At 46.8% G+C, this 27500-nt stretch overlaps 1 protein-coding gene across 1 annotated transcript in view; it reads left to right on the top strand.

Moving 5' to 3' along the window:
* The first annotated feature begins 1995 nt into the window (after nt 1-1995).
* Nucleotides 1996-27500, top strand: part of LOC110533304 (serine/arginine repetitive matrix protein 3) — a 186579-nt gene continuing 161074 nt past the window's right edge. Inside the window, exon 1 of the mRNA XM_036989600.2 lies at nt 1996-2186. The gene's annotated coding sequence lies outside the window, so the exon portion shown is untranslated. The remainder of the gene's footprint in view (nt 2187-27500) is intronic.

Here is a 27500-nt window from a genome sequence, read left to right as displayed (position 1 = left end):
ATCACAGTGTGTATCCAACGACACCACCAGGTAAACAAGTAGTTACTAGAATAGATGAATACCATGTACTGTATCACAGTAGCCAGGTAAGCATTACATGCATCTTCAGTCTGTGTTGTTGAGTCAGGTATTCCCCTGGGTCTGTGTTGTTGAGTCAGGTATTCTGTCTATGTTGTTGAGTCAGGTATTCCCCTGAGTCTCTGTTGTTGAGTCAGGTATTCCCCTGAGTCTCTGTTGTTGAGTCAGGTATTCCCCTGGGCCTGTGTTGTTGAGTCAGGTATTCCCCTGGGTTTGTGTTGTTGAGTCAGGTATTCCCCTGGGCCTGTGTTGTTGAGTCAGGTATTCCCCTGGGCCTGTGTTGTTGAGTCAGGTATTCTGTCTATGTTGTTGAGTCAGGTATTCTGTCTATGTTGTTGAGTCAGGTATTCCCCTGGGCCTGTGTTGTTGAGTCAGGTATTCCCCTGGGCCTGTGTTGTTGAGTCAGGTATTCCCCTGGGCCTGTGTTGTTGAGTCAGGTATTCCCCTGAGTCTGTGTTGTTGAGTCAGGTATTCCCCTGAGTCTGTGTTGTTGAGTCAGGTATTCCCCTGCGTCTGTGTTGTTGAGTCAGGTATTCCCCTGGGTCTGTGTTGTTGAGTCAGGTATTCTGTCTATGTTGTTGAGTCAGGTATTCTGTCTATGTTGTTGAGTCAGGTATTCCCCTGGGCCTGTGTTGTTGAGTCAGGTATTCCCCTGGGCCTGTGTTGTTGAGTCAGGTATTCCCCTGGGCCTGTGTTGTTGAGTCAGGTATTCTGTCTATGTTGTTGAGTCAGGTATTCTGTCTATGTTGTTGAGTCAGGTATTCCCCTGGGCCTGTGTTGTTGAGTCAGGTATTCCCCTGGGCCTGTGTTGTTGAGTCAGGTATTCCCCTGGGCCTGTGTTGTTGAGTCAGGTATTCTGTCTATGTTGTTGAGTCAGGTATTTTGTCTATGTTGTTGAGTCAGGCATTCCCCCGGGTCTGTGTTGTTGAGTCAGGTATTCCCCTGAGTCTGTGTTGTTGAGTCAGGTATTCCCCTGGGCCTGTGTTGTTGAGTCAGGTATTCCCCTGGGCCTGTGTTGTTGAGTCAGGTATTCTGTCTATGTTGTTGAGTCAGGCATTCCCCCGGGTCTGTGTTGTTGAGTCAGGTATTCCCCTGAGTCTGTGTTGTTGAGTCGGCGCACAATTGTCCCAGCGTCGTCCAGGTTTGGCCTGGGTAGGCCGTCAATGTAAATAAGAAGTTAACTAGTCTGTTATAAATAACTTTGCATCCCTCCTGAATAAGGGAATTGTTGGACGGTCGACAGCGGTGAGTGTTTCTGTATTTCGGACAACGTCTGACGCTGAGGGGAGCAGCTGGCAAGCAATTTCCCAAACATTAGAAGTGCCGGTAAGGTGTCCGGATAGCTTTGACCCAAATCAAGCATTGATAGTCCTACTTCAGATAATGGACTTTTACGGATTGTTTTTTATAGCACTGAAACCATTTTTTAAATGACAATTTCTGTGCTCTGTTGTCCCAATAAAATGAATCTGATTATATGTAGGCAGAGCCAACTGAACGGGTCGCTTCTCAATCCACGTAGGCTACTATAACTGTGAATTAAATATTCATCTATGTGTATTTAACTTGTCTGTACTATCTTTACATAATGTCTTGAATGCAAATAGCCATATGTTTCCTACAGACCAAGGACAGAGTGGATTTTTACATGCACACTAATTATTCGATATGAATCTGATTATGCCTGAATACTCTAAACAATCAGCATGGGCTTGCGGTCAAAACGGCCACGCCAGATGGCGCATTCCGAACGTTAACGCCAAATACCACCCTTCCAGGCTTTTGTTGACTATTTGTTTGATCAGACAGCATCCTTTGCGTTGTTCATGGATGCAACGTTCCCTCCCGTCCGGTAGAGGTTGCTGTGCAGTATGATGGCGAGGAGCGCTGTGTTTTTACAGCACTGCTTTGCTGCTGTTTAGTGCGCTGTCCACTTCAGCACCAGGCAGGAGAAAAGTCAGCTCGAGATTGGGAATCCAGGACCACGGACAAATCCTTCATAAGAGGACGGCACCCCTCAGCGTCACACGTTGTCTGAAATACAGAAACACTCACCGCTGTCGGCCGTCCAACAATTCCCTTGTTCAGGAGTGAGGGATACGAATAAGGTAAGAAACATCACATCACCTCGTGCTTATTCATAGAAGAGGAATTAAGTTGACAAGCTCGCGACAGCAGGGCTGTTCGCGCATCAGTAACGAATGAACGGTAGCTCAAACCTCGTTAGCATACTCAGGCTGGATGAAATGAACACATTCACTTTGCAGTTATATTTTACTATTGCTTCTGTGTAAACACGACAGTCTGTTTTGTTAGCGTAAATTGTGCGCTCGAGAAATGTCCGTGTACAAACAAATACCGTTATTGTTGTTAACCACACAGATCGTGGCGCTGCAGATGTCCCTGTTTTTTTTGTACTAATCGATTTCCGGAGCTCTGTTGCCTGCTACTTCTTTCATTCGTAGGTTCATGCTTTTCAATGTTTACCGTAACCGTTCAGTGAACTGTCTGTGGTTGTTCATAATCATTTTAGCCTCAAATATGAGCCGCGCTGATATGAGTTTGGGGATGACATAGTTCATTGGATATGTTTGGAGGATATGTGTTTATAGCGTGCTGCTATCATTCATCTTACCTGATAGTGAATCAAATGGATTAGTATGGTTGATAATAATCCTACTATTCATGACTACCTTCCCTGAGCCATTATTGAAATCATACGCAATTTTACATTTCATACTATCATATGATGAATCCTGACTGAGTGGGATGAATGTCCTTGATTTCCCCGACATAAATGATAACGGTACAGTAAACAGAATGAAATTGACCGGCATCCTTGAATTCAGGAATCCACTTCCGTTCAGTAGACTCCTCTCAACTCAATGGGTAAATTGCTCCCATTTCCCTAGGCTCCAGATGTAATTTACACTGGTTTAGTAGTGATTCTGACATAGTTCTGCATGGAGGTAGACACATTTTTTTTTTTAAATAAGTAAATATAGCATACACCTGGCAGCATTGAAAGACAGGCAGAGAGTCGTTGTCATCCTAATCATTATTTCTGGAAACAACTTTACCATGTTTTTTTTGGCTGAGGAACTGGTTGTACAGAAGACGTTGGTTGTCATACGGTGTTATTGTTTATTGGCATACTGTTAATTGGTTGTCATACTGTAAATTGGTTGTCATACTGTAAATTGGTTGTCATACTGTAATTGCTTGTCATACTCTGAATTGGTTGCCATACTGTAATTTTGTTGTCATATGGTGTAACAGTTGGTTGTCATACTGTAAATTGGTTGCCATACTGTAAATTGGTTGTCATATGGTGTAACAGTTGGTTGTCATACTGTAAATTGGTTGTCATACTGTAAATTGGTTGTCATATGGTGTAACAGTTGGTTGTCATACTGTAAATTGGTTATCATACTGTAAATTGGTTGTATACTGTAAATTGGTTGCCATACTGTAAATTGGTTGTCATGCTGTAAATTGGTTGCCATGCTGTAAATTGGTTGCCATACGCTGTAACAGTTGGTTGTTGTGTTCGGTGTGTCCTGATAAGTGTCATCCAATGTTACTGTGAGTGTTCAAAATCAAATGACATTTTATTTGTCACATGTTACAGTAATCCACTAATTCAAAAGGCACTCGCACGTCTGAGCAGTCTTTTTTTGCAGGTGCCTGACTAACAGTTGAACAAGATGAAGGAATAAAGGAAACCCGCACACTGCTCTTGATCGTATCACTGATTTCTAATAAGCTTTATACATATCGACCTCTCGTAAAGCTTCTTAAATATCAGTGAGACTATCAAGAGCAGTGTGCGGTTTCCTTTTTCCTTCACATGTTACAGTGAAATGCTTTTCTTGCCCTTAAATGCCCTTAACTAACAATGCTGTTTTAAGAAAAAAAAAAATATATATGTAAAAAATAATTAATAAGGAGCAACAATAAAATAACAGTAGCAAGGCTATATACAGGGTGTTCCGGTACAGAGTCAATGTGGAGGCTATATACAGGGGGTACCGGTACAGAGTCAATGTGGAGGCTATATACAGGGTGTTCCGGTACAGAGTCAATGTGGAGGCTATATACAGGGGGTACCGGTACAGAGTCAATGTGGAGGCTATATACAGGGTGTTCCGGTACAGAGTCAATGTGGAGGCTATATACAGGGGGTACCGGTACAGAGTCAATGTGGAGGCTATATACAGGGTATTACGGTACAGAGTCAATGTGGAGACTATATACAGGGGGTTCCGGTACAGAGTCAATGTGGAGACTATATACAGGGGGTTCCGGTACAGAGTCAATGTGGAGGCTATATACAGGGGGTTCCGGTACAGAGTCAATGTGGAGACTATATACAGGGGGTTCCGGTACAGAGTCAATGTGGAGGCTATATACAGGGGGTTCCGGTACAGAGTCAATGTGCGGGGGTACAGGTTAGTATTGAGGCTATATACAGGGGGCACTGGTTAGTAGTGAGACTATATACAGGGGGTACTGGTTAGTATTGAGGCTATATACAGGGGGCACTGGTTAGTAATGAGGCTATATACAGGGGGTACCGGTACAGAGTCAATGTGCGGGGGCACTGGTTAGTATTGAGGCTATATACAGGGGGTACTGGTTAGTATTGAGGCTATATACAGGGGGCACTGGTTAGTAATGAGGCTATATACAGGGGGTACCGGTTAGTAATGAGGTTATATACAGGGGGTACCGGTTAGTAATGAGGCTATATACAGGGGGTACCGGTTAGTAATGAGGTTATATACAGGGGGTACCAGTTAGTATTGATACTATATACAGGGGGTACCGGTTAGTATTGAGGTTATATACAGGGGGTACCAGTTAGTATTGATACTATATACAGGGGGTACCGGTTAGTATTGAGGCTATATACAGGGGGCACCGGTTAGTATTGAGGCTATATACAGGGGGTACCGGTTAGTATTGAGGCTATATACAGGGGGTACCGGTTAGTATTGAGGCTATATACAGGGGGTACCGGTTAGTATTGAGGCTATATACAGGGGGTACCGGTTAGTCGATGTAATTGAGGTAATATGTACAGGTAGTTAGAGCTCTCACTTTAGCCACCCTTTTGCAGTCAGCTAGTCAGTCAGCCAGTCAACCAGCTAGTCAACCAGCTAGTCAGTCAGCTAGTCAGCCAGCTAGTCAGTCAGCAAGTCAGCCAGCTAGTCAGTCAGCTAGCCAGTCAGCCAGTCAGTCAGCAAGTCAGCCAGCTAGTCAGTCAGCTAGCCAGTCAGCTAGTCAGTCAGCAAGTCAACCAGCTAGTCAACCAGCTAGTCAGCCAGCTAGTCAGTCAGCAAGTCAGCCAGCTAGTCAGCCAGCTAGTCAGCCAGCTAGTCAGCCAGCTAGTAAACCAGCTAGTCAGTCAGCTAGCCAGCCAGCTAGTCAGTCAGCTAGTCAGCCAGCTAGTCAACCAGCTAGTCAGTCAGCTAGCCAGCCAGCTAGTCAGTCAGCAAGTCAGTCAGCTAGTCAGTCAGCTAGTCAGTCAGCTAATCAGCCAGCTAGTCAGTCAGCCAGTCAACCAGCTAGTCAGCCAGCTAGTCCGTCAGCTAGTCAACCAGCTAGTCAGTCAGCTAGTCAGTCAGCTAGTCAGCCAGCTAGTCAGTCAGCTAGTCAGTCAGCTAGTCAGTCAGCCAGTCAACCAGCTAGTCAGTCAGCAAGTCAGTCAGCTAGTCAGTCAGCTAGTCAGTCAGCCAGTCAACCAGCTAGTCAGCCAGCTAGTCAACCAGCTAGTCAGTCAGCTAGTCAGTCAGCTAGTCAACCAGCTAGTCAGTCAGCTAGTCAGTCAGCTAGTCAGTCAGCTAGTCAGCCACTTAGTCAGTCAGCTAGTCAGCCAACTAGTCAGTCAGCTAGTCAGTCAGCTAGTCAGTCGCCAGCTAGTCAGTCAGCTAGTCAGTCAGCTAGTCAACCAGCTAGTCAGTCAGCTAGTCAGCCACTTAGTCAGTCAGCTAGTCAGCCAGCTAGTCAGTCAGCTAGTCAGCCAGCTAGTCAGCCAGCTAGTCAGTTAGCTAGTCAGCCAGCTAGTCAGTCAGCTAGTCAGCCAGCTAGTCAGTCAGCTAGTCAGCCACTTAGTCAGTCAGCTAGTCAGTCAGCAAGTCAGTCAGCTAATCAGCCAGCTAGTCAGCCAGCAAGTCAGTCAGCTAGTCAGTGAGCTAGTCAGCCACTTAGTCAGTCAGCTAGTCAGTCAGGAAGTCAGTCAGCTAGTCAGCCAGCTAGTCAGTCAGCAAGTCGGTCAGCTAGTCGGTCAGCAAGTCGGTCAGCTAGTCGGTCAGCTAGTCGGTCAGCTAGTCAGTCAGCTAGTCAGTCAGCTAGTCAGTCAGCAAGTCAGCCAGCTAGTCAGTCAGCTAGTCAGCCAGCTAGTCAGTCAGCTAGTCGGTCAGCTAGTCGGTCAGCTAGTCAGTCAGCTAGTCGGTCAGCTAGTCGGTCAGCTAGTCGGTCAGCTAGTCGGTCAGCTAGTCAGTCAGCTAGTCAGCCAGCTAGTCAGTCAGCTAGTCAGCCAGCTAGTCAGTCAGCTAGTCGGTCAGCTAGTCGGTCAGCTAGTCAGCCAGCTAGTCAGTCAGCTAGTCAGCCAGCTAGTCAGTCAGCTAGTCAGCCAGCTAGTCCAGTCCAGACTTTGAGAGTCCAGACTAAGAGTCTGATAGAGGGGTTAAATCAGTGTGTATTAATATGAAGCTAGCTGCTAGCAGAACACAAGGTGACTAAGAAATAAACATGGTTGGAGTCTGTAGTGTGGACAATAGAGACCTACTGTCTGGCCAACAGTAATCCCTAGTCACCTAGTTGGTCTAGATGTTGAAGCTGGTCACTGACCAACTACTCTAAGCACAAGTCTCTCCTGTACTCTATATCTTTCTGCTTCTCTCTTTCTCTCTCCATTTTAAACCATCTGTCTGCTACGTCTCTCTGTCTGTCTGCTACATCCCTCTGTCTGTCTGCTACACCCCCCTGTCTGTCTGCTACATCTCTCTGTCTGTCTGCTACATCTCCCGCTCTCTCTCTCTCTGCTACATCTCCCCCTCTCTCTCTCTCTGCTACATCTCCCTCTCTCTCTCTCTGCTACATCTCCCTCTCTCTCTCTCTGCTACATCTCCCTCTCTCTCTCTCTGCTACATCTCCCTCTCTCTCTCTCTGCTACATCTCCCTCTCTCTCTCTCTCTCTCTGCTACATCTCCCTCTCTCTCTCTCTGCTACATCTCCCTCTCTCTCTCTCTCTGCTACATCTCCCTCTCTCTCTCTCTGCTACATCTCCCTCTCTCTCTCTCTGCTACATCTCCCTCTCTCTCTCTCTGCTACATCTCCCTCTCTCTCTTTCTGCTACATCTCCCTCTCTCTCTCTCTGCTACATCTCCCTCTCTCTCTCTCTGCTACATCTCCCTCTCTCTCTCTCTGCTACATCTCCCTCTCTCTCTCTCTGCTACATCTCCCTCTCTCTCTCTCTGCTACATCTCCCTCTCTCTCTCTCTGCTACATCTCCCTCTCGCTCTCTCTGCAACATCTCCCTCTCTCTCTCTCTCTCTCTGCTACATCTCCCTCTCTCTCTCTCTGCTACATCTCCCCCTCTCTCTCTCTCTGCTACATCTCCCTCTCCCTCTCTCTCTCTCTGCTACATCTCCCTCTCTCTCTCTCTCTCTGCTACATCTCCCTCTCTCTCTCTCTGCTACATCTCCCTCTCTCTCTCTCTCTCTCTGCTACATCTCCCTCTCCCTCTCTCTCTCTCTGCTACATCTCCCTCTCTCTCTCTCTCTCTGCTACATCTCCCCCCTCTCTCTCTCTGCTACATCTCTCTCTCTCTCTCTCTCTCTCTCTGCTACATCTCCCTCTCTCTCTGCTACATCTCCCTCTCCCTCTCTCTCTCTCTGCTACATCTCCCTCCCTCTCTGCTACATCTCCCTCTCCCCCTCTCTCTCTCTGCTACATCTCCCCTCTCTCTCTCTCTGCTACATCTCCCTCTCTCTCTCTCTCTCTGCTACATCTCCCTCTCTCTCTCTGCTACATCTCCCCCTCTCTCTCTCTCTCTCTGCTACATCTCCCTCTCCCTCTCTCTCTCTCTGCTACATCTCCCTCTCTATCTCTCTCTCTGCTACATCTCCCCCTCTCTCTCTCTGCTACATCTCTCTCTCTCTCTCTCTGCTACATCTCCCTCTCTCTCTGCTACATCTCCCTCTCTCTCTCTCTGCTACATCTCCCCCTCTCTCTCTCTGCTACATCTCCCCCTCTCTCTCTCTGCTACATCTCCCTCTCTCTCTCTCTGCTACATCTGTCTCTCTGCTACATCTCTCTGTCTGTCTGCTACATCTCTCTGTCTGTCTGCTACATCTCTCTGTCTGTCTGCTACATCTCTCTGTCTGTCTGCTACATATCTCTGTCTGTCTGCTACATCTCCCTCTCTCTCTCTCTGCTACATCTCCCTCTCTCTCTCTCTCTCTGCTACATCTCCCCCTCTCTCTCTCTGCTACATCTCCCTCTCTCTCTCTCTGCTACATCTCCCTCTCTCTCTCTCTCTCTGCTACATCTCCCCCTCTCTCTCTCTGCTACATCTCTCTCTCTCTCTCTCTGCTACATCTCCCTCTCTCTCTGCTACATCTCCCTCTCTCTCTCTCTGCTACATCTCCCCCTCTCTCTCTCTGCTACATCTCCCCCTCTCTCTCTCTGCTACATCTCCCTCTCTCTCTCTCTGCTACATCTGTCTCTCTGCTACATCTCTCTGTCTGTCTGCTACATCTCTCTGTCTGTCTGCTACATCTCTCTGTCTGTCTGCTACATCTCTCTGTCTGTCTGCTACATATCTCTGTCTGTCTGCTACATCTCCCTCTCTCTCTCTCTGCTACATCTCCCTCTCTGCTACATCTGTCTGTCTGCTACATCTCCCTCTCTCTCGCTCTCTCTGCTACATCTCTCTCTCTCTCTCTATCTGCTACATCTCTCCCTCTCTATCTCTCTCTCTCTCTCTGCTACATCTCTCTCTCTCTCTGCTACATCTCTCTCTCTCTCCTCCTTCCCGTCTCCCAACGGCCCTAAACACCTCTCCCTACGCAGATCAGCGTGTTTTCAAATCCAAACAGTAAATGTTAGAGCACAACGGGTGGCAGGGGTAGTTCTCCCTAATTCAAAGACAGCGATTCCTTCCAAATGATGTTCTTATCTCTGAGCAGCAGGGAGAACAAAGCCAGAAACTGTTCCCCTTCATTCCCCTTAAACCACCAGGCAGCACCGGGGTGGGCTGGGTTGTGTGGATCACATGTTGTGGGATCCAGGAAGTGTCATTCAGAAGAGGGCTTTACTGTGACCGTCACATGTTGTGGGATCCAGGAAGTCTCTTTCAGAAGAGGGCGTTACTGTGACCGTCACATGTTGTGGGATCCAGGAAGTCTCTTTCAGAAGAGGGCGTTACTGTGACCGTCACATGTTGTGGGATCCAGGAAGTCTATTTCAGAAGAGGGCGTTACTGTGACCGTCACATGTTGTGGGATCCAGGAAGTCTCTTTCAGAAGAGGGCGTTACTGTGACCGTCACATGTTGGATCCAGGAAGTCTCTTTCAGAAGAGGGCGTTACTGTGACAGTCACATGTTGTGGGATCCAGGAAGTCTCTTTCAGAAGAGGGCGTTACTGTGACCGTCACATGTTGGATCCAGGAAGTCTCTTTCAGAAGAGGGCGTTACTGTGACCGTCACATGTTGGATCCAGGAAGTCTTTCAGATCTGGGCTTTATTTACTAGTTCTAATGGTGCAAAGGATTCAATCTGTATTGTATAGCATTTTCAGTAGACAGACGAATGTTGTTAGCACCTTCCAGTCTTCCAGTTGGGTTAATTAATATGTGATATTACAGAAAGACAAGCCCCCAGTTTCCCCTGTCTGTCAGCCCCATACTGTACACCCAGGGACTTCACACACAGTGCTGGAGGCCAAATTAAAATGCCTCTGTTCCCATCCATTTTTCAACCTATCACCCTCCAAGCACACACACACACAAACACACACCCACACACATGCATGTGTGTGGGTGAGTGAGAGAGAGAGAGAGAGAAAAAAGAGAGAGAGCGAGGAGAAAGAAAGAAAGAGGAGAGAAGAGAGAGAGAGTTGATGTCATCTGGCTCACGTATCTGTGTGTATCTGTGTGTAAGCCTACTGTCTGTCTGGAGTAGCTCAGCCCTGGACCTAATGGACTGTTCCTCATAGATGGGAGAATGTATACGTCCCCTGCATTCAAGAATCCCTCTGCCTAAAAACAATATAAATAAATAGTGAGTTCCTCAAGGGTTCTATGGGAAGGGCTATGCAACCATAATGACCCATAGAACCCAGTGAGCTCAACAATGGTTCTTTACAGGTCACAAACGTTTTTTTTTTGTTCTTCTCTCTTTTAGTGATAATTAAAATGTAGGGGAGGCGGCTCATTTGAATATTTTGGGGGTTCACCTCTTTTTGTGCAGCTTTGAGTGAGAATGTCATTCCAGTTGATCTCATGTGTTGCGCTATACCTTTACATTTACTATCAGACTACGGCCAGTAGTCTGGGACTTGTGAAAGACTCACGTGTCAATTGAGAACAGTTGACTAAATTAGTCAGTGGTTCTCAATTCTCTCCTCGGGGGATCCCCAGCTGCTCCAGAGGTAGCATCCAGCTGCTCCAGAGGTAGCATCCAGCTGCTCCAGAGGTAGCATCCAGCTGCTCCAGAGGTAGCATCCAGCTGCTCCAGAGGTAGCATCCAGCTGCTCCAGAGGTAGCATACAGCTGCTCCAGAGGTAGCATCCAGCTGCTCCAGAGGTAGCATGCAGCTGCTCCAGAGGTAGCATGCAGCTGCTCCAGAGGTAGCATGCAGCTGCTCCAGAGGTAGCATCCCCTTGATTCAACTTGTCGATGAGAACAATAATTAAAACCTATGACATTTAAAAAACGTACTGTAATATGGCTGACCAGAATAAAGAATAACCTGTGTGATTCTCCAGGAGGATGAACAAAGAACCTTCTGAAACATCCTCCATACAGGTTCTATAAAGAACCATAATAAAGTGTTCTATATAGCCAGATAGTGGAACCCTTTTTTAATGGTTCTTTAATGAAACATTCTCCATAAAGGTTCTATAAAGAACCATAAAAAAGTGTGGTTTTAATGTTCTTGTTTTTAATAGCACCATTTAAAACCTTATGGACCTGTTTTTATACAGTATAGTACCAAAAAAGTTTCTGCTACCGTTGCCAGCCTAAGAAACCCTATCTGGTACTGTTTAGAAGGGTTATGTGTGTGTGTGTGTGTGTGTGTACATTCGTTGCCCTGTAGCCCTCAGCCTCCAAAGCGGATGCTACTGAAGAGGGCCTGTGAGTCCAGACCCATGGGTCATTATATTACTCACTACTGAACTGGTGCTTTAAGATAAAGCCACTTTGCTGCTGTTCTCTTCACTTCGTTTTCTAAAACTGACATCTGTTTGTATTGGTTGTTGTCAGTTTTATGGTGTGATTTTTTTCAGATTGGTCTTGAGTAGTGTGTCGTCTGTGTGTGTGTTTATCCCCGTGGGGTTCAGAAGTCCTTAGGGTAAGGGTTACCGTTATGGTTAGGAGTAAAGGTTTGGTTTTGTGTTAGGGAAAATAGGATTTTTGAATGGGAATCAATTGTTTGGTCCCCACAAGGATAGTAAAACAAACGTGTGTGTGTGTGTGTGTGCGTGTGTGTGTGTGTGTGCTCGTGTTAGCTACCTGACGTATGTGAGAAGAGGTCAGCATTACAGCGCGTGTGTGTGTGTGTGCGTGTGTGTGTGTGTATGTGTGTGTGTGTGTGTGTGCGTGTGTGTGTGTGTGTGCTCGTGTTAGCTACCTGACGTATGTGAGAAGAGGTCAGCATTACAGCGCGTGTGTGTGTGTGTGTGTGTGTGTGTGTGTGTATGTGTGTGTGTGTGTGTGTGTATGTGTGTGTGTGTGTGTGTGCTCGTATTAGCTACCTGACGTATGTGAGAAGAGGTCAGCATTACAGCGTGTGTGCGTGCGTGTGTGTGATCTAGATACTTCTTTACATCAGGAAGAAGCTGTTTTACATATCCTTTGATCAGAGAGTCAAGTCTTAGATTCACTCATCAAGCAGAAGAAGAAAATAAACATATTCAGACCCAAATGGAATCAGTCAGATTCTGAAAGGTTCTTTATAGAACCATTCTCCATACAGGTTCTATAAAGAACCATAATAAAGTGTTCTACATACAGTGCCTTGCGAAAGTATTCGGCCCCCTTGAACTTTGCGACCTTTTGCCACATTTCAGGCTTCAAACATAAAGATATAAAACTGTATTTTTTTGTGAAGAATCAACACCAAGTGGGACACAATCATGAAGTGGAACGACATTTATTGGATATTTCAAACTTTTTTAACAAATCAAAAACTGAAAAATTGGGCGTGCAAAATGATTCAGCCCCCTTAAGTTAATACTTTGTAGCGCCACCTTTTGCTGCGATTACAGCTGTAAGTCGCTTGGGGTATGTCTCTATCAGTTTTGCACAGATATATATTACTCAATTAAATTAAAACATAGCGTTGTAATTCATCATTTGTTTTTTTTATATACAAACTATTTCACAGGGCTAACAGGCGACTCTCTACACTGTGTTCACTTCAATAATACAGTCTCACCTGATTCTCTCAACGAAAACATCTGTATGGCACCATATACATGGTCCACCACTGTTTGTTCAAAAGTAGGGCTTCTTGTCTCTTCTTTACCACTGACTTCAGAGCTGCTTTGAAGTTTTCCTCACAGTAACCAGGTGAAGGAGAGAGAGAGAGAGACAGAGAGAGACAGAGAGAGAGAGAAAGAATCATTCTCCTCCCTCCTTAATCCTTCTCCTCCCTCCTTAATCCTTCTCCTCCCTCCTTAATCCTTCTCCTCCCTCCTTAATCCTTCTCCTCCCTCCTTAATCCTTCTCCTCCCTCCTTAATCCTTCTCCTCCCTCCTTAATCCTTCTCCTCCCTCCTTAATCCTTCTCCTCCCTCCTTAATCCCTCTCCTCCCTCCTTAATCCTTCTCCTCCCTCCTTAATCCTTCTCCTCCCTCCTTAATCCTTCTCCTCCCTCCTTAATCCTTCCCCTCCCTCCTTCCCCACTGCGGACCACTTTGTCAACCACTGAAAAGATGGTTGACAAACAGACACCTCCCCTCAGAGAGTCTCTGTACAATAGAGGAGAGGAGTGTCTGGTTTCAGAGCTCACAAAGTAAAGAACAAATGATGGCTCTCCTCTCCTGGCTTGGGTTAAAGGGTTAATTCTGCATGGTTACGGGGTTAATTCTGCATGGTTACAGGGTTAGCTCACAAAGTAAAGAACAAATGATGGCTCTCCTCTCCTGGCTTGGGTTAAAGGGTTAATTCTGTATGGTTACAGGGTTAATTCTGCATGGTTACAGGGTTAATTCTGCATGGTTACAGGGTTAATTCTGCATGGTTACGGGGTTAATTCTGCATGGTTACAGGGTTAATTCTGCATGGTTACAGGGTTAATTCTGCATGGTTAAAGGGTTAATTCTGCATGTTTACAGGGTTAGCTCACAAAGTAAAGAACAAATGATGGCTCTCCTCTCCTGGCTTGGGTTAAAGGGTTAATTCTGCGTGGTTACAGGGTTAATTCTGCGTGGTTACAGGGTTAATTCTGCGTGGTTACAGGGTTAATTCTGCATGGTTACAGGGTTAATTCTGTGTGGTTACAGGGTTAATTCTGCATGGTTGCAGGGTTAATTCTACATGGTTACAGGGTTAATTCTGCGTGGTTACAAAGTTAATTCTGCATGGTTACAGGGTTAATTCTGCATGGTTACAGGGTTAATTCTGCATGGTTACAGGGTTAATTCTGCGTGGTTACATGGTTAATTCTGCATGGTTACAGAGTTAATTCTGCATGGTTACAGGGTTAATTCTGCATGGTTACAGGGTTAATTCTGCATGGTTACAGGGTTAATTCTGCGTGGTTACAGGGTTAATTCTGCATAGTTACAGGGTTAATTCTGTATGGTTACAGGGTTAATTCTGTGTGGTTACAGAAGGGGGGGTATGTGTGTGCAACAAGATCTCATAGTTTCCCTTCAAAATTTGAAGTCTTATGGATGAACATCTACTTTTTACATGAATTCTGCATGGTTACAGTGTTAATTCTGCATGGTTACAGGGTTAATTCTGCATGGTTACAGGGTTAATTCTGCCTGTGTGTGGGAGGATGGAGAAGCTGACAGAAGTATGGTGACGTACAGGATGTGAACAGCTGCTGCTAAACTCAACAACCCAACACACACACACACACACACACACACACATATACACGTACCCTGCTCTATTCACACACTGAATGTCTGGAGTACCTGTTAGACATTACACTCTCATCAACTCCTTCAAACACGCCATGTGCCTTAGAGAGAAAATGGCAACACTTTCTCTACGCACCATGGCAAAATGTGTCGATTTGCTGGAAATGAACTTTAAATCTATTGGTTTTCTCTTCTCTGTCACAAGTTGGGGTGGGGGGTGGGGGGGGTACACAGACCCACGAGCCCCTGCGGCCCCTCGTGATTAGTTGTTTTTTTTTGGTGGCCCCCACCCCCATCAAAGTTACCCGTCATAAACAGCTCTACTGTACAAGGAATGGTATTATGTTTTAGCTCTGTATTTAGCTCTGCTCTCTCCAAGAGAAGACACATCTTTTTTTGCAAAGACTTCACAATGTGATGCATAGCAATGATACCATGTTGGAGGCAGAGAAACAGGCCGAGAAACAGGCCGAGAAACAGGCCGAGAAACAGGCAGAGAAACAGACAGAGAAACAGGCAGACAAACAGACAGAGAAACAGGCAGACAAACAGGCAGAGAAACAGGCAGAGGCAGAGAAACCGGTAGAGAAACAGAAACAGACAGAGAAACAGACAGAGAAACAGGCAGAGAAACAGACAGAGAAACAGGCAGACAAACAGGCAGAGAAAAAGGCAGAGAAACAGATAGAGAAACAGACAGAGAAACAGGCAGACAAACAGGCAGAGAAACAGACGGAGAAACAGAGAAACAGGCAGAGAAACAGAAACAGGCAGAGAAACAGACAGAGAAACAGATAGAGAAACAGACAGAGAAACAGGCAGACAAACAGGCAGAGGCAGAGAAACCGGTAGAGAAACAGAAACAGACAGAGAAACAGACAGAGAAACAGGCAGAGAAACAGAAACAGACAGAGAAACAGGCAGAGAAACAGACAGAGAAACCAGAGAAGGCAGAGAAACCGAAACAGGCAGAGAAACAGGCAGAGAAACAGACAGAGAAACAGACAGAGAAACAGACAGAGAAACAGAAACAGACAGAGAAACAGGCAGAGAAACAGACAGAGAAACAGGCAGAGAAACCAGAGAAGGCCTGAACAATGTTGTGAATGCTGCTCCTCTTTCCTGGCTGCCTCTCACTCTTTAACAGGGAATGTTTGACTTCATTGCTCCTTATTGGAAATAGGTACACACACACACACACACACACACACACACACACACACACACACACACACACACACACACACACACACTTATAGAGAATTGGAAAACGGTAGGTGGTTGGAGGGGACAGGCAGGGGGTAGCGTGGGTGGCAGTAGGAGGCGAGAGCCCAATTTACGTTGCTGCGCTCCTCTGAGGCTAGCGCTGCGGCCTCTCTTAGTCACGGGTTGTAACGGCACACACACACACACACACACACACACACACACACACACAGGGGCTGCATGGAGGCACGGAGAGGGAAGACGGAGATGAAGGGTGCCGTTTTAGTGTTGTTATTGTACTGAAGTCAGAGCATTTGTCCACATGAAAACATGTTAGACATGGCAAAATGTATAGAACTGCAAGAAAAATTGCTTTGTTACCTCCAGATCCTGGTTATATTACCTCCAGATCCTGGTTATATTACCTCCAGATCCTGGTTATATTACCTCCAGATCCTGGTTATATTACCTCCAGATCCTGGTTATATTACCTCCAGATCCTGGTTATATTACCTCCAGATCCTGGTTATATTACCTCCAGATCCTGGTTATATTACCTCCAGATCCTGGTTATATTACCACCAGATCCTGGTTATATTACCTCCAGATCCTGGTTATATTACCACCAGATCCTGGTTATATTACCACCAGATCCTGGTTATATTACCTCCAGATCCTGGTTATATTACCACCAGATCCTGGTTATATTACCTCCAGATCCTGGTTATATTACCTCCAGATCCTGGTTATATTACCTCCATATCCTGGTTATATTACCTCCAGATCCTGGTTATATTACTACCATATCCTGGTTATATTACCTCTAGATCCTGGTTATATTACTACCAGATCCTGGTTATATTACCTCCAGATCCTGGTTATATTACCACCAGATCCTGGTTATATTACCACCAGATCCTGGTTATATTACCACCAGATCCTGGTTATATTACCTTCAGATCCTGGTTATATTACCTCCAGATCCTGGTTATATTACCTCCAGATCCTGGTTATATTACCTCCAGATCCTGGTTATATCACCTCCAGATCCTGGTTATATTACTACCAGATCCTGGTTATATCACCTCCAGATCCTGGTTATATTACCTCCAGATCCTGGTTATATTACCTCCAGATCCTGGTTATATTACCTCCAGATCCTGGTTATATTACCTCCAGATCCTGGTTATATTACCTCCAGATCCTGGTTATATTACCACCAGATCCTGGTTATATTACTACCAGATCCTGGTTATATTACCACCAGATCCTGGTTATATTACCACCAGATCCTGGTTATATTACCACCAGATCCTGGTTATATTACCTCCACATCCTGGTTATATTACCACCAGATCCTGGTTATATTACCTCCAGATCCTGGTTATATTACTACCAGATCCTGGTTATATTACCACCAGATCCTGGTTATATTACCACCAGATCCTGGTTATATTACCACCAGATCCGGGTTATATTACCTCCAGATCCTGGTTATATTACCTCCAGATCCTGGTTATATTACCTCCAGATCCTGGTTATATTACCTCCAGATCCTGGTTATATTACCTCCAGATCCTGGTTATATTACTACCAGTTCCTGGTTATATTACCACCAGATCCTGGTTATATTACTACCATATCCTGGTTATATTACCTCTAGATCCTGGTTATATTACTACCAGATCCTGGTTATATTACCTCCAGATCCTGGTTATATTACCACCAGATCCTGGTTATATTACCACCAGATCCTGGTTATATTACCACCAGATCCTGATTATATCACCTCCAGATCCTGGTTATATTACAACCAGATCCTGGTTATATTACTACCAGATCCTGGTTATATTACCTCCAGATCCTGGTTATATTACTACCAGATCCTGGTTATATTACCACCAGATCCTGGTTATATTACCACCAGATCCTGGTTATATTACCTCCAGATCCTGGTTATATTACTACCAGATCCTGGTTATATTACCTCCAGATCCTGGTTATATTACCTCCAGATCCTGGTTATATTACATCCAGATCCTGGTTATATTACCACCAGATCCTGGTTATATTACCTCCAGATCCTGGTTATATCACCTCCAGATCCTGGTTATATTACCACCAGATCCTGGTTATATTACTACCAGATCCTGGTTATATTACAACCAGATCCTGGTTATATTACTACCAGATCCTGGTTATATTACAACCAGATCCTGGTTATATTACTACCAGATCCTGGTTATATTACCTCCAGATCCTGGTTATATTACTACCAGATCCTGGTTATATTACCACCAGATTCTGGTTATATTACCACCAGATCCTGGTTATATTACCTCCAGATCCTGGTTATATTACTACCAGATCCTGGTTATATTACCTCCAGATCCTGGTTATATTACCTCCAGATCCTGGTTATATTACTACCAGATCCTGGTTATATTACTACCAGATCCTGGTTATATTACTACCAGATCCTGGTTATATTACCACCAGATCCTGGTTATATTACTACCAGATCCTGGTTATATTACCACCAGATCCTGGTTATATTACCACCAGATCCTGGTTATATTACCACCAGATCCTGGTTATATTACCACCAAATCCTGGTTATATTACTACCAGATCCTGGTTATATTACCACCAGATCCTGGTTATATTACCACCAGATCCTGGTTATATTACCACCAGATCCTGGTTATATTACCACCAGATCCTGGTTATATTACTACCAGATCCTGGTTATATTACCACCAGATCCTGGTTATATTACCACCAGATCCTGGTTATATTACCACCAGATCCTGGTTATATTACCACCAAATCCTGGTTATATCACCAATGTGATAAAAAAGAGTCAGCCCGTAGAGACTGAAGATGGGGCATTCGCTTGGCTTTGTGAGATTCTCAATGCTTTTGTTAAACCCCTTTTGTGGATCTTTTCACTTTTAAAGGGGTGATTTGAAGATTTGCTTTCTCAACTAGACAGGATAGGAGGATAGGCCTGTTAGATATTTTTTCATGGGGTTTTATCCATTCTAGCATCAGCAGTGTTTAGGTTGTCAGTCTTTTATGATGTTCCACAGTCATTCTATTTGCTGTTTAGTATGCTTGTTTGGTTCCTACAGGGACGATGAGCTCACAACTGCATCAGTAAATAACGTCAACGACTGCAATAAGTGATGCTTCCTTTCTGAATGTAGCTGCCTGAATCATTGCTCCAAGAGAGTAGAGAGGGAGAAAGAGAGAGTAGAGAGGGACAAGGGAGGTACAGTAAGAGAGTGAGAAAACAGAAAGAGAGAGAGGAAAGCGAGAGATGGAGAAGAGGATAAGGAAAGGGTGAGATGGAGAAGATATAGGGTGAGATGGAGAAGAGATAAGGGAAAGATGGAGAAGAGGATAAGGAAAGGGAGAGATGGAGAAGAGATATGGAGAGATGGAGAAGAGATAAGGGAAAGATGGAGAAGAGATAAGGAAAGGGAGATATGGAGAAGAGAAGGAAAGGGAGAGATGGAGAAGAGATATGGCGAGGGAGAGATGGAGAAGAGTTATGGAAAGGGAGAGATGGAGAAGAGATATGGAGAAGAGATAAGGAAAGGGAGAGAAGGAGAAGAGAGAAGGAAAGGGAGAGATGGAGAAGAGATATGGGAAGGGAGAGATGGAGAAGAGATATGGAGAAGAGATAAGGAAAGGGAGAGATGGAGAAGAGATATGGAGAGATGGAGAAGAGAAGGAAAGGGAGAGAAGGAAAAAGAAGGAAAGGGAGAGATGGAGAAGAGATAAGGAAAGGGAGAGAAGGAGAAGAGATATGGAGAAGAGATAAGGAGAAGAGATAAGGAAAGGGAGAGATGGAGAAGAGATAAGGAAAGGGAGAGAAGGAGAAGAGTTAAGGAAAGGGAGAGAAGGAGAAGAGATATGGAGAAGAGATAAGGAAAGGGAGAGATGGAGAAGAGATAAGGAAAGGGAGAGATAGAGAAGAGATATGGAGAGATGGAGAAGAGAAGGAAAGGGAGAGAAGGAGAAGAGATATGGAAAGGGAGAGATGGAGAAGAGATATGGAAAGGGAAAGATGGAGAAGAGATAAGGAAAGGGAGAGATAGAGAAGAGATATGGAGAGATGGAGAAGAGAAGGAAAGGGAGAGAAGGAGAAAAGATATGGAGAGGGAGAGATGGAGAAGAGATATGGAAAGGGATAGATGGAGAAAAGAAGGAAAGGGAGAGATGGAGAAGAGATATGGAGAGATGGAGAAGAGAAGGAAAGGGAGAGATGGAGAAGAGATATGGAGAGGGAGAGATGGAGAAGAGATAGGGTGATGGAGAGATGGAAAAGAGATGTGGAGAGGGAGAGATGGAGAAGAGAAGGAAAGGGAGAGAAGGAGAAGAGGATAAGGAAAGGGAGAGATGGAGAAGAGATAGGGTGAGGGAGAGATGGAAAAGAGATGTGGAGAGGGAGAATGGGAGAAGAGAAGGAAAGGGAGAGAAGGAGAAGAGGATAAGGAAAGGGAGAGATGGAGAAGAGATAGGGTGAGGGAGAGATGGAAAAGAGATGTGGAGAGGGAGAGATGGAGAAGAGAAGGAAAGGGAGAGAAGGAGAAGAGGATAAGGAAAGGGAGAGATGGAGAAGAGAAGGAAAGGGAGAGAAGGAGAAGAGGATAAGGAAAGGGAGAGGTGGAGAAGAGAAGGAAAGGGAGAGAAGGAGAAGAGGATAAGGAAAGGGAGAGATGGAGAAGAGATAGGGTGAGGGAGAGATGGAAAGAGATGTGGAGAGGGAGAGATGGAGAAGAGAAGAAAAAACTGAAGAAAAAAAGAGATGCTACTGTTAGCTTATTAACCATAGGAGGTGCTGACTGCCTTCTGTCTACTCCGCTGGCTGCTGAAGCACACGGCCAGGGAAAGGAGTTTTAAGGAAAGGCCAGCCTGGCGGCCATGTTCTCCAGGTGACCTTCTTTTAGAGTGGCAACACGGGGAAGAGTGTGGTGGGGGGGGGCACATTACCTTTTCCAGCCCAGTGGAGATGGCTGGCCCTGGGTCACAGGCGTTCTGAGCCCAGCCTGTAGCATCTATCCTCCAGGCCTGGTTAATAACACGGTGGCTTTGATTGGCCTCTCAGCTCGCCCAGCCCTTTGTGTCCTGATCCACTACACAATGGGAGCTGTCCATCAGGAGCTCTGAGCTTTAACAAGGACTGCATGGATGGCAGAGAGAGAGAGAGAGAGAGAGAGAGAGAGAGAGAGAGGAGAGAGAGAGAGAGAGAGAGAGAGAGAGAGAGAGAGAGAGAGAGAGAGAGAGAGAGAGAGAGAGAGAGAGAGAGAGAGAGAGAGAGAGAGAGAGAGAGAGAGAGAGAGAGAGAGAGAGAGAGAGAGAGAGAGAGAGAGAGAGAGAGAGAGAGAGAGAGAGAGAGAGAGAGAGAGAGAGAGAGAGAGAGAGAGAGAGAGAGAGAGAGAGAGAGAAGAGAGAGAGAGAGAGAGAGAGAGAGAGAGAGAGAGAGAGAGAGAGAGAGAGAGAAGAGAGAGAGAGAGAGAGAGAGAGAGAGAGAGAGAGAGAGAGAGAGAGAGAGAGAGAGAGAGAGAGAGAGAGAGAGAGAGAGAGAGAGCGCTTTGGCAATGTTAACACATGTTTCCCATGCCAATAAAGCCATTGAATTGAGAGAGAGAGAGACAGACAGACAGACAGAGGGAGGGAGGGATAGCGAGAAGAAAGAGAAAAGAGAGAGGCAGAGCAGATTTAATATCCTCAGGATTTCACAGAGCAGAAAGAGTCAGAGCTGGATGAGACAGTCAGGTTAGCGTTTTTCATCATGGAGCTTGTTTTTGAGGTAGCTCTGCAGTGTGGTCACTAGCTGGCACAGCCACAAAGTCAAACCCTAACCTTAACCCTAAAACTATTCAAAGAAAGACTTGAGAAACCTTTACTGCACACTAGCCTTGTCCAGGGAGAGGAGCCTAGTCCAGGGAGAGGAGCCTAGTCTAGGGAGAGGAGCCTAGTCTAGGGAGAGGAGAGGAGCCTAGTCTAGGGAGAGAAGAGGAGCCTAGTCCAGGGAGAGGAGCCTAGTCCAGGGAGAGGAGCCTAGTCCAGGGAGAGGAGCCTAGTCTCGGGAGAGGAGCCTAGTCTAGGGAGAGGAGCCTCGTCTAGGGAGAGGAGCCTCGTCTAGGGAGAGGAGCCTAGTCTAGGGAGAGGAGAGGAGCCTAGTCTAGGGAGAGGAGCCTAGTCCAGGGAGAAGAGCCTAGTCTAGGGAGAGGAGCCTAGTCTAGGGAGAGGAGCCTAGTCTAGGGAGAGGAGCCTAGTCTAGGGAGAGGGACCTAGTCCAGGGAGAGGAGAGGAACCTAGTCCAGGGAGTTGAGAGGAACATAGTCTAGGGAGGTGAGAGGAACCTAGTTCTGGGAGATGAGGGGAGCCTAATCCAGGGAGATGAGAGGAACCTAATCCAGCGAGATGAGAAGAACCTAGTCCAGGGAGATGAGCCTTGTCCAGGGATTTGAGAGGAACCTAGTTTAGGGATTTGAGAGGAACCTAATCCATGGAGATGAGAGGAACCTAGTCCAGGGAGAGGAGAGGAACCTAGTCCAGGGAGATGAGAGGAACCTAGTCCAGGGAGATGAGAGGAACCTAGTCCAGGGAGATGAGCCTAGTCCAGGGAGATGAGAGGAACCTAGTCCAGGGAGATGAGAGGAACCTAATCCAGGGAGAGGAGAGGAACCTAGTCCAGGGAGATGTGCCTAGTCCAAGGAGATGAGAGGAACCTAGTCCAGGGAGATGAGCCTAGTCCAGGGAGTTGAGAAGAACCTAGTCCTGGGAGTTGAGAGGAACCTAGTCCGGGGAGATGAGAGGAACCTAGTTCAGGGAGTTGAGAGGAAGCTAGTCCAGGTAAAGGAGAGGAACCTAATCCATGGAGATGAGAGGAACCTAGTCCAGGGAGTTGAGAGGAACCTAGTCCAGGGAGATGAGCCTTGTCCAGGGATTTGAGAGGAACCTAGTTCAGGGATTTGAGAGAAACCTAGTCCAGGGAGATGAGCCTTGTCCAGGGATTTGAGAGGAACCTAGTTCAGGGATTTGAGAGGAACCTAATCCAGGGAGATGAGAGGAACCTAGTCCAGGGAGATGAGCCTAGTCCAAGGAGATGAGAGGAACCTAGTCCAGGGAGATGAGCCTAGTCCAGGGAGTTGAGAAGAACCTAGTCCTGGGAGTTGAGAGGAACCTAGTCCGGGGAGATGAGAAGAACCTAATCCAGGGAGATGAGAGGAACCTAGTTCATGGAGTTGAGAGGAACCTAGTCCAGGGAGATGAGCCTTGTCCAGGGAGATGAGAGGAACCTAGTCCAGGGAGTTGAGAGGAACCTAGTCCAGGGAGTTGAGAGAAACCTAGTCCAGGGAGATGAGCCTTGTCCAGGGATTTGAGAGGAACCTAGTTCAGGGAGTTGAGAGGAACCTAGTCCAGGGAGATGAGCCTTGTCCAGGGATTTGAGAGGAACCTAGTTGGGGGATTTGAGAGGAACCTAATCCAGGGAGATGAGAGGAACCTAGTCCAGGGAGATGAGCCTTGTCCAGGGATTTGAGAGGAACCTAGTTGGGGGATTTGAGAGGAACCTAATCCAGGGAGAGGAGAGGAACCTAGTCCAGGGAGATGAGCCTAGTCCAAGGAGATGAGAGGAACCTAGTCCAGGGAGATGAGCCTAGTCCAGGGACTTGAGAGGAACCTAATCCAGGGAGATGAGAGGAACCTAGTCCAGGGAGTTGAGAGGAACCTAGTCCAGGGAGTTGAGAGGAACCTAATCCAGGGAGATGAGAGGAACCTAATCCAGGGAGTTGAGAGGAACCTAATCCAGGGAGTTGAGAGGAACCTAATCCAGGGAGATGAGAGGAACCTAATCCAGGGAGAGGAGAGGAACCTAGTCCAGGGAGATGAGCCTAGTCCAAGGAGATGAGAGGAACCTAGTCCAGGGAGATGAGCCTAGTCCAGGGACTTGAGAGGAACCTAATCCAGGGAGATGAGAGGAACCTAGTCCAGGGAGTTGAGAGGAACCTAGTCCAGGGAGTTGAGAGGAACCTAATCCATGGAGATGAGAGGAACCTAGTCCAGGGAGTTGAGAGGAACCTAGTCCAGGGAGATGAGCCTTGTCCAGGGATTTGAGAGGAACCTAGTTCAGGGATTTGAGAGAAACCTAGTCCAGGGAGATGAGCCTTGTCCAGGGATTTGAGAGGAACCTAGTTCAGGGATTTGAGAGGAACCTAATCCATGGAGATGAGAGGAACCTAGTCCAGGGAGATGAGCCTAGTCCAAGGAGATGAGAGGAACCTAGTCCAGGGAGATGAGCCTAGTCCAGGGAGTTGAGAAGAACCTAGTCCTGGGAGTTGAGAGGAACCTAGTCCGGGGAGATGAGAAGAACCTAATCCAGGGAGATGAGAGGAACCTAGTTCATGGAGTTGAGAGGAACCTAGTCCAGGGAGATGAGCCTTGTCCAGGGAGATGAGAGGAACCTAGTCCAGGGAGTTGAGAGGAACCTAGTCCAGGGAGTTGAGAGAAACCTAGTCCAGGGAGATGAGCCTTGTCCAGGGATTTGAGAGGAACCTAGTTCAGGGAGTTGAGAGGAACCTAGTCCAGGGAGATGAGCCTTGTCCAGGGATTTGAGAGGAACCTAGTTGGGGGATTTGAGAGGAACCTAATCCAGGGAGATGAGAGGAACCTAGTCCAGGGAGATGAGCCTTGTCCAGGGATTTGAGAGGAACCTAGTTGGGGGATTTGAGAGGAACCTAATCCAGGGAGAGGAGAGGAACCTAGTCCAGGGAGATGAGCCTAGTCCAAGGAGATGAGAGGAACCTAGTCCAGGGAGATGAGCCTAGTCCAGGGACTTGAGAGGAACCTAATCCAGGGAGATGAGAGGAACCTAGTCCAGGGAGTTGAGAGGAACCTAGTCCAGGGAGTTGAGAGGAACCTAATCCAGGGAGATGAGAGGAACCTAATCCAGGGAGTTGAGAGGAACCTAATCCAGGGAGTTGAGAGGAACCTAATCCAGGGAGATGAGAGGAACCTAATCCAGGGAGAGGAGAGGAACCTAGTCCAGGGAGATGAGCCTAGTCCAAGGAGATGAGAGGAACCTAGTCCAGGGAGATGAGCCTAGTCCAGGGACTTGAGAGGAACCTAATCCAGGGAGATGAGAGGAACCTAGTCCAGGGAGTTGAGAGGAACCTAGTCCAGGGAGTTGAGAGGAACCTAATCCAGGGAGATGAGAGGAACCTAATCCAGGGAGTTGAGAGGAACCTAATCCAGGGAGTTGAGAGGAACCTAATCCAGGGAGATGAGAGGAACCTAATCCAGGGAGAGGAGAGGAACCTAGTCCAGGGAGATGAGCCTAGTCCAAGGAGATGAGAGGAACCTAGTCCAGGGAGATGAGCCTAGTCCAGGGACTTGAGAGGAACCTAATCCAGGGAGATGAGAGGAACCTAGTCCAGGGAGTTGAGAGGAACCTAGTCCAGGGAGTTGAGAGGAACCTAATCCATGGAGATGAGAGGAACCTAGTCCAGGGAGTTGAGAGGAACCTAGTCCAGGGAGATGAGCCTTGTCCAGGGATTTGAGAGGAACCTAGTTCAGGGATTTGAGAGAAACCTAGTCCAGGGAGATGAGCCTTGTCCAGGGATTTGAGAGGAACCTAGTTCAGGGATTTGAGAGGAACCTAATCCATGGAGATGAGAGGAACCTAGTCCAGGGAGATGAGCCTAGTCCAAGGAGATGAGAGGAACCTAGTCCAGGGAGATGAGCCTAGTCCAGGGAGTTGAGAAGAACCTAGTCCTGGGAGTTGAGAGGAACCTAGTCCGGGGAGATGAGAAGAACCTAATCCAGGGAGATGAGAGGAACCTAGTTCATGGAGTTGAGAGGAACCTAGTCCAGGGAGATGAGCCTTGTCCAGGGAGATGAGAGGAACCTAGTCCAGGGAGTTGAGAGGAACCTAGTCCAGGGAGTTGAGAGAAACCTAGTCCAGGGAGATGAGCCTTGTCCAGGGATTTGAGAGGAACCTAGTTCAGGGAGTTGAGAGGAACCTAGTCCAGGGAGATGAGCCTTGTCCAGGGATTTGAGAGGAACCTAGTTGGGGGATTTGAGAGGAACCTAATCCAGGGAGATGAGAGGAACCTAGTCCAGGGAGATGAGCCTTGTCCAGGGATTTGAGAGGAACCTAGTTGGGGGATTTGAGAGGAACCTAATCCAGGGAGAGGAGAGGAACCTAGTCCAGGGAGATGAGCCTAGTCCAAGGAGATGAGAGGAACCTAGTCCAGGGAGATGAGCCTAGTCCAGGGACTTGAGAGGAACCTAATCCAGGGAGATGAGAGGAACCTAGTCCAGGGAGTTGAGAGGAACCTAGTCCAGGGAGTTGAGAGGAACCTAGTCCAGGGAGATGAGCCTTGTCCAGGGAGATGAGAGGAACCTAGTCCAGGGAGTTGAGAGGAACCTAGTCCAGGGAGTTGAGAGAAACCTAGTCCAGGGAGATGAGCCTTGTCCAGGGATTTGAGAGGAACCTAGTTCAGGGAGTTGAGAGGAACCTAGTCCAGGGAGATGAGCCTTGTCCAGGGATTTGAGAGGAACCTAGTTGGGGGATTTGAGAGGAACCTAATCCAGGGAGATGAGAGGAACCTAGTCCAGGGAGATGAGCCTTGTCCAGGGATTTGAGAGGAACCTAGTTGGGGGATTTGAGAGGAACCTAATCCAGGGAGAGGAGAGGAACCTAGTCCAGGGAGATGAGCCTAGTCCAAGGAGATGAGAGGAACCTAGTCCAGGGAGATGAGCCTAGTCCAGGGACTTGAGAGGAACCTAATCCAGGGAGATGAGAGGAACCTAGTCCAGGGAGTTGAGAGGAACCTAGTCCAGGGAGTTGAGAGGAACCTAATCCAGGGAGATGAGAGGAACCTAATCCAGGGAGTTGAGAGGAACCTAATCCAGGGAGTTGAGAGGAACCTAATCCAGGGAGATGAGAGGAACCTAATCCAGGGAGAGGAGAGGAACCTAGTCCAGGGAGATGAGCCTAGTCCAAGGAGATGAGAGGAACCTAGTCCAGGGAGATGAGCCTAGTCCAGGGACTTGAGAGGAACCTAATCCAGGGAGATGAGAGGAACCTAGTCCAGGGAGTTGAGAGGAACCTAGTCCAGGGAGTTGAGAGGAACCTAATCCAGGGAGATGAGAGGAACCTAATCCAGGGAGTTGAGAGGAACCTAATCCAGGGAGTTGAGAGGAACCTAATCCAGGGAGATGAGAGGAACCTAATCCAGGGAGAGGAGAGGAACCTAGTCCAGGGAGTTGAGAGAAACCTAATCCAGGGAGATGAGAGAAACCTAATCCAGGGAGATGAGAGGAGCCTCGTCCAGGGAGTTGAGAGGAACCTAATCCAGGGAGATGAGAGAAACCTAATCCAGGGAGATGAGAGGAGCCTCGTCCAGGGAGTTGAGAGGAACCTAATCCAGGGAGATGAGAGAAACCTAGTTCAGGGAGCTGAGAGGAACCTAGTTCAGGGAGCTGAGAGGAAGCTAGTCCAGGGAGATGAGAGGAGCCTGGTGACATGAGGATCCACTAAAGGATTGTATGCTCCTAGTTTCCAAACCTGCTCCTGGGGAACCCAAGGGGTTGTACATTTTTGTTTTGACCCTAGCACATCACAGCAGATTTAATAAAGCAATTAAACCTTTATCTTTACCATCATACTACATTCTGGGTTCTGGGTGTCCATGTCAAAGTGAGGTGTTTTTGTGTGTCAGGGTTGTGCTCAATTCAGAACTGAATTTAGAATGCCTCATGAATTTAAATGTTTGAATTAGAATTTTATTTGAATTGAAGTAGTAGAATACATAATAGAATTAAAGGAAAAATAACTGATTTCAGTGAAATTCAATTATTCAAATGCC

The sequence above is a fragment of the Oncorhynchus mykiss genome, chromosome 10 (genome assembly GCF_057628025.1).
Source record: "Oncorhynchus mykiss isolate SJ-2025 chromosome 10, ASM5762802v1, whole genome shotgun sequence".
Taxonomy (NCBI): domain Eukaryota; kingdom Metazoa; phylum Chordata; class Actinopteri; order Salmoniformes; family Salmonidae; genus Oncorhynchus; species Oncorhynchus mykiss.
Note: the sequence above shows the minus strand (reverse complement) of the source record. Positions and strands in the feature narration are given on the sequence as shown.